Source organism: Stegodyphus dumicola, chromosome 1 (assembly GCF_044657685.1).
Source record: "Stegodyphus dumicola isolate Sdum_Otavi_A_Nest chromosome 1, ASM4465768v1".
In the NCBI taxonomy this organism is placed as follows: domain Eukaryota; kingdom Metazoa; phylum Arthropoda; class Arachnida; order Araneae; family Eresidae; genus Stegodyphus; species Stegodyphus dumicola.
The window spans coordinates 200,830,850-200,843,484 of record NC_140768.1 but is presented as its reverse complement, the minus strand read 5'-3'; the positions used below and the strand labels follow the sequence as shown (position 1 = coordinate 200,843,484).

The window sequence follows — 12,635 nt, the reverse complement described above, 5'->3', positions numbered from 1 at the left end:
GTAGTCTTTTTTTGTTTGTTCTGTATGTAATATAGATTATTCAGCTATTCAGCAAACTAGCTTAATGAGAATCAAGATTCAAAACTGAACATTGGTAACACTGAAGAGCTTAAAAACATATATTTATATATAAAGGGTATTAAGAATTAAAAGGAAATGCCAGAATATGCAGGAAATGTTAAAGTTTGAAAATGCGAATGAAGTTAATAATGAAGTAAAGTAGTAGGATAAGTCATGGTAAGAGTACTACAGAATGATAAATTGTAGAATTGGCAAATTAAAATAGTACTATAAAATATGGACTAAGTAAGGGCTATTCAACGAATTGGATATGAATAACAGTTAAAGGTTGTAAAATAAAATGCTTAATTGAAATCAATCTCTATGTTTAAGAAATTTAAGCGTGTTAATTTAGCTCAAATAGTAAAATCACAAGCGCAATTACAATCAAAAATTATAAAACAGAGTTAAACTTTAGAGTATGTTGGAAACTAGAAAGAAACCCAGTGCCAGAAAAGTATGAAAATTACATCTGAAATTAACTAAAGTTCATACGTATGGTAGGAAAATGTAATAAACAAGTTCAAAATTAGAGTACTTTAAAAATTACGAAGGTATAAAATGTACGAAACATGTTAAAAATAATATCTAAAATTGAATAAAGCTCATATACATGACAAGAAAATAGAGGAATTAAGCTAAAATTAAGAGCCTGTTTGAAATTAGAAGTGTAAAAACGTATGAAAGTCATGTGAAAATATAAGAAATTAGTTAAAATTCTTAGTATGTTGGAAACTAAAAACAATAAAAAAACAGAAAAGGAGTTAAAATTTACATCTATAATTAAATAAGTTAGGTATATGGTAGAAAAATGTAATAAGCAAGTTTAAAATTAAAGTAAAATGTTTAAAATTAAAGTTCAAAATTCAAAATTTACGAAGGTTTAAAATGTATGAAAAAAATTACATCTAAAATGAAATAAAGCTCATATATATGGTCAGAAAATATAGGAATTAAACTAAAATGTAAAGCATATTTGAAATTACGAAGTTTAAAACGTATGAAAGTAGCTATAAATTAAATGAAAGTCATGTAAAAATATAGCAAGTTAGTTAAAATTCAGAGTATATTGGAAACTAAAAACGTTAAAATATAAAAAAGAAGTTAAAATGTACACCTAAAATTAAATAAAAGTCAGGTATATCATGTAAAAATATAGCCATTAGGTTAAAATTAGGACTATATTGGAAATTATGAAGGTTAAAATGTATGAGAGAAATGAAGTAAAAGTCATGTACGTAGTGTGAAAATATAGCAAATTAGTTAAAACTCAGAGTATGTTGGAAACTAAAAACGTTAAAAAAAATAAGTTAAAATTTACACATAAAATTAAATAAACGTCAGGTATATGATATGAAAATGCAGGAATTATGTTAAAATTATGACTATATTGGAAATCATGGAGGTTAAAATGTATGAGAGAAATCAAGTAAAAGTCATGTATACAGTGTGAAAATATAAACTGGTTAAAAATTTAAGTATATTAAATAGTGTGAAGGTTAAAATGTACAAAACAAGCTAGAAATGTTACATCTAAAATTAAATACAAGTCATCTATATGTTTAGAAAATGTATGAAATAAGTTAAAATACAGAATATGTTGAAGATCGCTAACGTTGAAAAGAACGAAAAAAGTTAAAAATTACATCTAACATTGAATAATATAATACACGAAAATGCGTGTTTTAGTAATTACACTCATAAAATATAACGAATAAGTTAAAAGTATTGCCTAACAAGTCTGAAAAACTCTGGGTATAATGAATTTAGGAATAAGAATTAGTAATGCAATGAAGATTACGGAAAGTATATGTGATATTATGAACAGAAGATTTAAGAAATAAGGTAAAATTCTGAGTGTATAGGATCATTCAATCATTAAATTCGAAAATAATCCTCGTTCAGGATAACTAGGAGATAATCATCATATACGTAGTAAAACAGTTGGAATACGAAGAAAAACACAAAGAATAAAAATTTATTAACGAAGGGAAATCACCTCCGATAAATCAGTAAAATATAATCTCTTATTAAATTGTGATGACATGTAGCAATTTTGCAGATATTCAGTCATAGAATAAATACAAGTAAGAAAATAATTATTTTCCAAAGACTGTGAAGGAAACATTTTATTTTATATCTGTTTCTAGAAAATAACTGTATCAGTCACTTAAAACACCTACTTGATATACGTTTTTAAGAACTCAATATAAATAAGCAAGTTTACAAATTATCAAATAACTACTAAATACCTAAATCACCAAATTAAAAAAGAAAATAATCTAAGCACACGTCCTTTTTCTGTGACGTAGCAACAACTCTACTCGCATCCACTTCCTGATAAGGCTTCCTGTCCCCATTTTCAGATAAGCGTCCCTTCCACGGCTGAGCCTTCCTTCTCGGGAGCTCCCTCAACTCCGGCTCCCTAAAGCTCCCGAGCCAGAACTCTCCTTTCCCTCTACTAACTTCCAAAAATATAAGTATATGAGCTTGGAGACCGCATTAAAAGTTAGATTTGAAATTGCCAAAAGGGGTTGATATATATATTTCTGGTACTGCCGATTGTTCTATAAAAAAGGGGTGCATAATTAGATGTTATAGCCAGTCCCATATGCAAAAGTTCAACGTCCTTACAGCTAATCGTTTGGGTTATGCGAGATACATACATACGTACGTGCCTATCTACATACAAACTTAAAAAAAAAGTCCACTTTAAATTCCTTTTATAATCCGTTTCAGAAACCAGAATCCCTTCTGTTCATACGTACACGGACATTACACACACACACACACACACAGGGGAAAAAAAAAGTCAAGATGGATATTTCTGGGGAAATACTACCGCCGAAATTCTTCGTGATTACAGAACTTCCTTTATTTCGTACAAGACATTAAAAATTCATATCTTTAAGTATCGGAAGTGTCGAATCAATTGTTGCATTATGTTTCAGGCTTAATTTCTAAAATCAGAAGTGCCCGAGACTTGTGAAAAGCCGTTAAGAAAGGTAACAAATATGGATAAATAAGGTAACAAATAATAAAAATAAATATATATGTATAAAATAAATTATGTTATGTTAATAAATATTTAAGTAAATAATTAAAATACCTTAATTCACTTTATTTAGGGCTGCGGTTTAAAGTACGGTGTTATTCAAAGATTGAGAATTACCGCAGCCGGCTGAAGTTTGTTGTACGTAAGTACAGAAGTCGGTAGATTCTGGCTGAATTCAATTCCTGTAACTTGCTATAAAGATGACATTTCAAGAAAGTACATGATTGCTTATTGTTAAAAGAAGTGAAAATAATGTATCTTCATCATCTGTCTTATATCATACTGTCTCATCTTAATTATTACTACATAGTATTACGTCGATAGCCGAGTCTTTTCAGTTTTGGGGAAGGGCAATATGTCACGTCACGTTATGTTACACCTCCAAAGTATCATCTGCTCGGTTTGGCAAATAGCCAGTTATCTGAATGGTTCCATGAGATCTTTAATTTATCTTTCAAATTTAATCAATCTTTCTTTCTTAACAATTTGAGCGACTTAAAAGTAATTTATGTGTTTATACTTTCTAAAAATGTATCAAACAGATAGGATTATAAATTCGTTCAGTTTATCGTATATCTACAAATTCAGAATATTTACACGTGTATTACAATTATAGTTAAATATTTCCAATACCATATATTTCGCACCATTGTTTTTAAGCAAAAATATATTTCGAACTTTCCTGCCGAACATTAAATTTGGAAAATGCTAACTTGGTTAAAGTAGATGCAGCGATAGAAAAGAGACTGAAAGCGGTCAAATGTTTCGGTAAAAAAACAAAGAAATAAATAATTCAAAGAAAACTCCGCTTTTTTTCTCCCTGAATCTATTGCCGGGGACTGAGGTGGGATGCCCGTGGGCACTCGATCGTGTTGTTGCAGGGGGTAGACCTTTTCTTCCCCTCCTGCTTGCAACGGTCGTCCCACCGTATTCTTGCAGTTTTTCTCAACAAAATAGTAAGAAAATACTTCAAAAACGAAAAAGCGCCCCCATAATAATAAACATCCACGCGATCACCTCTTCTGCCCACCTGTCGCTCGAATCTCGGCACACGAACCTTGGGGAAAAAAGGAAATGTTCCTCGCTTTGCAAATCCCCGCATTTTTTGAAGAGGGCCGAAGTGGGTAGATTCAGACGGACACACTTGCTAAGTTTCAGTCTTTTACCAGGGCTGCGATGTACCTAAGTGTCTAAATTCCTTTCATGCAATACTGGTTGGTGGCATATGGGGGGCAGTTAACTGGCTTCGGCGCACGAAAGGGTAACAGGCTAAAAAAAGTTATAAAGGAAAATACATTTTTAGTATTTAAATTTTAATATATTAAACATAACATTATGCTTAGTTAAAATAATAATTAACCAACTTGTGGTATCGAAGTGGTCCCACCAGTGGCCTAGCAGTTGTTGTTGTGATTTATCTCGTTTGTATGACAGTAACATCTGAACAAGGAATTCATCTACGAAATTCATCGTGGCAAGAAGTGCAAGACTACGTCTGTCATTGGCAAGAGCCTTGAGCACCATACGGGTGAGAGTACGACTTTCCTCAGTGGCCGAACAGTTAAAGTTTGCTATATACTAAATAGCGGTCGTTTGAACCTAGGCAAATGGTCTGGCCTCATAAAAAGTTGTTTTTCGTAAGTTTCCCCCACGTGTGAAATGAATACTAACCAGCTTCCTTTAGAAAGTCCTTCATGAAGGCATTCCTCCTTTCAGGCAGATACTTCCTGTGCGTTTTGCCATTCACAAATAACCTAACCTAACCTTGATATAGAAGTGAAAAAGCATTCATTCAAGTTTCTGACTGTCACTCTGGAAGGAATTTCAGTTAATTTCTAGGAGACAGGGTAATTCAGAGTGTAAACACAAGCCTTGCCGTTCCCTTAAACAACGAAACAGTTTTGGATAATAAGGATGTATTATCTGCGCAACCATAAGGATGGCTTATTAAAAGGAAAATAATATGCACTTTGATTCTAAGTTTTATCCTTTTCAGTGGGTCTTGTTTTTGATGTAGTCAGTAGAGTATAAGCAGGAGGTTGAAAAGTGATGTAGATATTCTGCTGTTGTAGGTAACATAATATAGGTAGTTGAGAAAGGTAGTTTGTTGTTTACACTAATTACATGAACGTTCATGAAACTTGGTAAATATTAACAAATACAAATTATTTTAAGTAGCTCTTTTTTTTTTTTTTTTTTTCTTAATAATACGCTGTCTCAGAAAACTGCGCACTGTACTTTTATCTAGAATTGGCAACGGAAATTTCTCTGAAAAACGTACGGTCTTGACGAAAATACGGTAGATTACACCTAAATTGAATAAAAAGTATGTACTGTGATTCTGAGGCATTTTCATAACTGGTGTAAAATAGGTACCGATGCACCGTTATACAAAGGTTTCCATTTACTTATTTTCTTCGCTGCGTAGTTTGCGAAAATTTTTCATTAAAACTGTGCAGTATATTTAATCAAAATTATGCGCGTGTAACTGCAGCTACGTAGTTCAGATAGCGTTGTTGGAGGGTCAACTCAAAACACATATTTAACGAGATGAGAAAGTGAGAAAGTCCGAAATGGCGGCAATTTGAGGCACGTTCCTGACCCGTGGTATCTCATAATCTACTTTCCATTCCTCAGCTCCTTTCAAGGTTACTCAGAGGTGATCTGGGGTTCATTTTCAGTGAGGGTCTATTAGATATCCCCGACCAGATGAGGGAGGAGGGGGCAGAGAAGAAAATTTTGGCGGGAAGGAGAATTTTTTCAACATCTCTCCACTCCGAAACCAGTTCCTAGAAACCATTGGCATTACTCCAATAGCACACGCCCCTTACGCACGCATGCTCTGTGAGACGAAATACGTTTCCCAGCGAAATATATTTATCGCTCTTTCGGTGCTAAACATTCGAATGAATATCACGTTTTTCCTTCGCGAGGGTCTAGAAACAATTCGTTTGAGGTAAAGGCAAATGTTAATTATAACCTCAGATTATTTCATGTAGTTCTAAATAGTATGTAAAATAGGTTACATGGTATTCTGTGACCTAATATATTTTAAAGTGCCCAATTTTATTTTTCCTATCGCTGTACCCTGGAAAATTTGCCTATCGCCTAAGCGAAATGGGGTCGGGGAGGAGTTTTCTTATTAAAATATATCGTCTGTTCCCCTATCGCAGTGGTTTGAAAAATAGCGCAATTTTGCTGTTTTTCGACAGTTTTTTACTTCCTTGTACGAAGTAAGGGAAATACTGTAATACCCGAACGCCTCGCTTCTCTGTATCTTCATTGTCTGAAGATTTGCTAAGCTTTCAAAAATGTGGGGTGCATATTGCGCCTGTAATGATGTCAGTCAAATTATACGTCTTAAGAATTAGCTTTATCCAATAATAAAACTATGTTGAATCTACGGATACGTCTGTCTGCAAGTGTCATCGTTATATCTGCGCAATAAAGCCTTTTCAGGTCAAGTCACATCTGCACAATAAAAATATCTAGCCTATTACAGCCATCTGAGAATCTATTACACACACATATACAGAGTGGTCATAAAAATCTTTCCGATATATGAATCCTTAGCGGCCTATTCGTTCAACCAAATCGAAAGGAAATATCCGATATTGTTATTTGAAAGTATGCGCTGGAGATTGTAATGATTTAAAACAATAGCGCTCTCATAGTTACAGATACAGTGAAAAAAATTTCGAAATTTCTGAATGGCATCACTTTTTTCCCCGCAAATTGATCAGCGCATTGAAAAACATAAATGGCGTTGAAACAATACACATATGACGGAAAATGCAGTGAAATACATTTTCAAAGAAAAGCATTGTAAAGAACCAATGATAACTCAGAGAGGAGGTGCATTGAGGCATTTTGTATATTTCACGGGAATAGACAGTAGAAACATCAATCACAGAACACCATGCAAAACATTGCATGTGGAATAAGCGCTGTGGGAAGATATTTTCTTCAGTAAGGTATTCGAGCATGCTCAGAAGATGACCTTACAGGGAAACAACGAAGTGAATTGATAAAGCTGTTTTAATCTGAACCGGGAAAATGCTGCCGAAGAAGTGCGAGGTAATCGGCGAAATCATAAGCTAAAGACGACGCCTGTGTCCCATAAAAAATATACGTGATCTGGTAATAAATCTGAAGGAAATGGATGCACGTGTGATAGACCGTGATCCGGACGACCATGTGTTCCTGTCGAAGTTGTTGCACAAGTGCATAATACGATTACTGCAAATCCATGGCATACTGCAAGAAGTGTTGCCCGCAGTTGGGATGTTCCGAAAACTACAATCCTCAGGATTCTGTTTTCTGTTCTGCTAATGTTTTCTTATTGATTACATCGTATCGGAAATTCTAAAGATATGTTCTTTTTAAATACTTAGTGATTAAATAAATACTTCGGATTTTGTTGCTGAATTTTATGCGGCGTAAGTGCGAGGAAGGAACGATTTAATAAATACAGTTAAAAGACAAAAAGTTAATAACACCCCCCCCCAAAAAAAAATGTGTAAGTCGTCATACTAAAAAAAAAAAAAAAAAAAAAAAAACCACTTAACATTGACATGGTAACTAAAAAAAGACTGAAAAAAATAATGACGACACTTAACACTGTATCGGGAATTCTAAACATACGCTGCTGTAAAAAATTTTATCATTTTTCTGTTGAATTTTATGTCGCATAAGTTCGAAGAATGCGATGTTTAATAATAAAGGAAAAAAAAAAAAAAAATGATCAGAAGTGAGTCCAGGATTGGTAAACTACGAGCTTAGTGAAAGCATAAAGAACTTCAACAAACCCTCTAAGGCGATGTCAAAATCTGAATCTTTTCGTATTTTTTCTTTTTTTTTTTAATTAAAATTTTTCTTTTATTCTTTTGTGCTTTTTGATTACTTTTGGGTCCTGTAATACGTAAAAAACAAGAAAATGCAGCAGAATTTTATCAAAATGTGAAGTAAACCGACGAATCTTGATGCTTTGATACTTTTATGGATATTCTGGCATACAGCAGGAGATACTCTATTCCTGCTCTTTCTAGATCCCTTAGTGAGTCCTGTTTCGGTACTCACTTTTGTAAAAAGTCCGAAGATAATGCTTCTCCAGTTGAGGTAGATCTGAAGAGGAAAGACTGAAAAAGAGAACTGAAGCTCAGTGCTTCTGTGAAGAAACGCCATGTGTGGAGGGACGGTGGCAGAAAAGCTCGCTGGTGTGATGAACTGTGGCGAATCCGAAACATGATACGCTTGCAAACCACTGTACAATAGCAATGAGAAAAATAATAAATATGCAAAAGTACAAATATAATCCTATATACATTATATACAATATGCTACTGGGAATCCTGAGAAGGCGATCTGCTTTTTCATTGGTTCATGTGTGTGAGTGATGCAAAAAGCATGCTACAGTAGAAAGAAATGAAAGTGACCTGTGTGCAGTAAAACAAATTAAAAACTGTTCTTGTAAGAGCAAATTAAAATAAATTTGTATGAGTTTGCAACTTCCTGGTAACCGGAAGCAGCCTGGTAATCGGCGTCGTTGCGAATTCCAGAATTACACAGTCCAGAGAATTTGAGTTAACTACATAGCATAGAGAAAATAAATCCGAAGTAGGGAAAATGACCCTTCAAACTTTTTGTAAAATTAAGACGTGTGTGAACTTTCTCCTCGAGAAAGTTCACATAAGTCCCACCCTACTTTTACAGGTCATTAAATGCTTGAGAAACATCTTAAGTAGCCATGTTTGTCCTGGGAAGGGGAGCTGCTTTTTCATTGATCCACGTACGCATCGTGACAAAACTGATCACCCTTCTATGCATATAGATTGAATATTTTCCCCCATGAGCAGAAGCCTCACCGGGGGGGGGGAAGGTCAGTTTAGCGTGGGTAAGCAGCAGATAACTATGTATACTATTTATTCACAATCGAAATCATACATTCCTAATGCAATAAACCCTCTAATTCTGAAAGTGAGAGTATTTCTCATAACATAAATATCAGTACTGAACATCACCTCTATGAGGTGACGGTTTCACAAAAGACAAAAATTGAGGACCGTGGATGGACTGTTTAAAGAGTTCATTTTATGAGCATATGATTAAAAAATAGATTTTTTTTCATTTTTTGATTGTCTCAAAATTTCTTATTCATAAGAATAACTTTCATCATTAATGAATGTAATGATACTGTTTTACTTAAATAAATATATTTGTATATTTGTATTATTTGCATATTCTGCATAGAATTACCAGTGCAACTTGCCGAAAACCTCGAAAACCTGAATTTGTTTGCGCAGAGTTTTCTTGAAATTCAGTCTATTGTGACTTATCTCACTTGTCTGGCAGTAGCAATAGCCAGTGTCTGTCTGTCGCTGACAATAGCCTTGAGCATCATACAAGTGACAGTACAACTTTGCTCAGTTCCACTCCTAATTTTGAGGAAGAGCACCCCGGGGAAACGGATCCAGGAGTCTCCCACCCTTTTTTCGCTATCACCAACCTCTCGAGAAGACTTTCGGCTCGCCGCATATTTAGAATGCCTCATCCGGCACAGACACTATACATTTACAAACATCCATTCCTTCTCCTTGATTCGAGCCTGAGCCCATCGGTACGGCAGTTAGCGTCGCTAATCACTATCCCATTTGGGCGGCTGAAATTGAGTCCCCAATGGCCATCTGTATGAAAGTGCTAAACATTGATAGTTTGACTTTTTAATTCGTGGCGAAAGGGTCGGCTGAATGTCATCTTCTCCATAAAGCGTAATGCGAATACCAGCCAGTTTTCTTTAGAAAGCCGCCTGGGGGGGGGGGGTAATTCTTAGGCAGATAACTCGCACGTACTTTGCCACAGTTGATTAAATAAACAATAAATTAAATTCCTGCTTATTGAAGTTTGATTATGTAGCTACAGTTTAGTGTGTGTTAACCATAGAGATAGTATTTTTATATATGGGTTCCGAGCCATCTGAAAACATTTGTGAAGCTCCTCCAGGATAAAATATTTGCCAACGATGTAACTGATTTTTAATTTGCGTACTCAAGTGTACAAAAATAAACTACATACATGCATAAGCTATTTAAATAGTTCCGCCTACCAATAAGATTTTCAAGTGTATTCAAAATATGAAGCAGTATAATTGTTTTTACGTTACTTTTTTAAAAAAGTAAACCAACTATTAACGTATTTATAATTTAATGAATAATTTTAATGCATGAATTCCTACAGAATAAAATTTCGTTCAATATTAGCAGCATTTATCTATATTTTATTCTTATATTATATTGAATTTCGATTTCTTTTCTTCGTTATGCTATAAAAATATGAGTCCACGTATAATGACGCTTTTTTATTAGATGAAAAAATAATATCAGATTGAAAACTTATGTTAGATTCTTTTATCAGTCTAGTGAATATTTTAAAAACATGTAAGAGAGAACTCTGGAATTAGAGGAAAACTCTTTCTCTCCTTCATATTTTACGCATGCTTAATGTGTCCATCTTTGCATCTGTGTAGCTGCAAAGGCGGCTGACATTTGTGTAGCATTAGTAGGATTTAACTTGGCTGGTATTGGAAAGCTTGCTGATGCTACAGTGGAGTGAACTATTGTTCGGCTCATTATATCAAAGAACATTTGCGATAAAAAAATCCTTCCAAATTTTCGAGAAAAAGAGAGACCCTTTTTAAAGACTATAATCTCAGTCTAATTTTGTCGCTAAGTGTATAAATAGCAAAGAATATGTTAATACGGCATCCGCATTGCGGTTGGTACACCAATCTTCGGATTTAATTCCATGAGACTTTTCTTGCAGGGAAGTTAATGGAGTCTACTGTCGTTGTGTCTGCACTTCCCGCTTGTTCTCTAGGAACTTTGCTGTCGTATCACCGATGCTGTGTGTCTAATCAATTGTGATGTATTGGCAAGGGCAAGGCTTGATTTCTTGCTAGAAGTGTCGAAGTCAATGGAAGGACGTCAGGAAAGAGGGGGGAAAATAAATAAAATGACTAACAGTTAAAACAGCAATCAAATGAAAATTAAAATTGAGTAAAATATAAAGAATTAAATTATTTAATAAATGGTTAATATTAAAAAAAAAAAAAAAAAAAAAAAAAAAAAAAAAAATAAAAAAATATCGGACTTCGTCTAATTTAGGATTCTGGCTGGAGTTCCAATTTCATTCAAAAGCTTTGAAATAGCTCAGCCGATGTTCGATTGAATTTATGCCCTGAATATGTTATTTAATGTACTGTTTTAATGCATGATAGAAACAAAAACCATTCGTTCTCCTGCACACCATTGAAAAAAGGTAAAACGATTAAATCGAGGTCACCGATGAGAATAGATAGAATGCTAGAAACAGTGTAGAAGTAAATTTTAACAGAAGAATGTAACTTCAAAAACAAACAGAAAAGAATTCAATATTTTCTATCCGCGATGCCCTATCGATATAATTCTATATCAGCAGGAAAGAACAGGAAAATTTTTCCCCGAATCCGCTCCAATAACAATGTGACTAAAATGTAAGGCTCTTTTCAAATGACAGTGTGCTTTCCCCGTATTCAGTTATGTCATCCAGAAAGTCTGCAAGAGCTCTTCAGTGGGAGGTCATTAGCGTTGAATGTGCACAACCAGGGTGATCATTTATAGTATTTTCGAGAACTAAAAGTGCCCCCGCTCTCACAGATTCATAACACTTCCTGGAGATTAGCCTTTGACATGTGGTTTTTCTTTCCTTAAAAGCCTCAGCCTTTATCCAATGCTTTGTTTCCTAGCGAAAGAAAGCATGGATTCAGAAGTTAGAATCGATTTTTAAGACTTACGCTCGTTGTATTATTAAAAAACGTATTATTAAAACGTAACGCAAGCATATTATTAAAATAAGTTATCGATATCAAAATAATTTTCTCCTGAAACTGTGGTTAAGTTTCATAAAAGAAGTCTGAAGCCCCTCTTATTTAGGGCTTCAATGCATTCCGGCTAGAATTACAATTGAACTGAGTGTGTGTGTGTGTGTGATTGTGGTAAAGCCTCGAGGGCTATCTGCCTAAGGAGAGGGATGCCTTCGTGGAGGACGTTTTAAGGGAACCTGGCTCGTATACACGTTACAGATGGGGAAAACCGCGAAAACGCCCATGCAGCCAGCCCGCTTGCGCGATTCGAACCTCAGACCGAACTACCAGTGTTCAGCGACTTTTCCTCTCAGCCACAGGTAAAATCTTCACTGTATCGACAAAGGTGGATGCACTGAGGATTTTCGAAATACCTGAAAAAGACTTACTAAATTTACCTGTATTTCAATATAATAAAGTTTGATATCAGCTTTTATTTGTTATGCATTTTTAAAACATATCATGGACTAATAAATAATGTTTTATAATTAGAGGAATCTGCATTTATGATAAATAATTAAAAAAAAATTTTTTTTCAAAAGAGTAAAGAACTGAAATTCTTTTTAACTCTCATTAGCTAAAAAAATATCTGCTTCTGCATGTTATCAAAGAGCACCTTTAATT

The 12,635-nt window shown here is 34.3% G+C and overlaps 1 protein-coding gene across 1 annotated transcript in view; it reads left to right on the top strand.

Moving 5' to 3' along the window:
- The window catches only part of LOC118187793 (uncharacterized), a 200,817-nt gene that overhangs the window by 96,279 nt on the left and 91,903 nt on the right, over window positions 1-12,635 (top strand). The window lies entirely within an intron of this gene.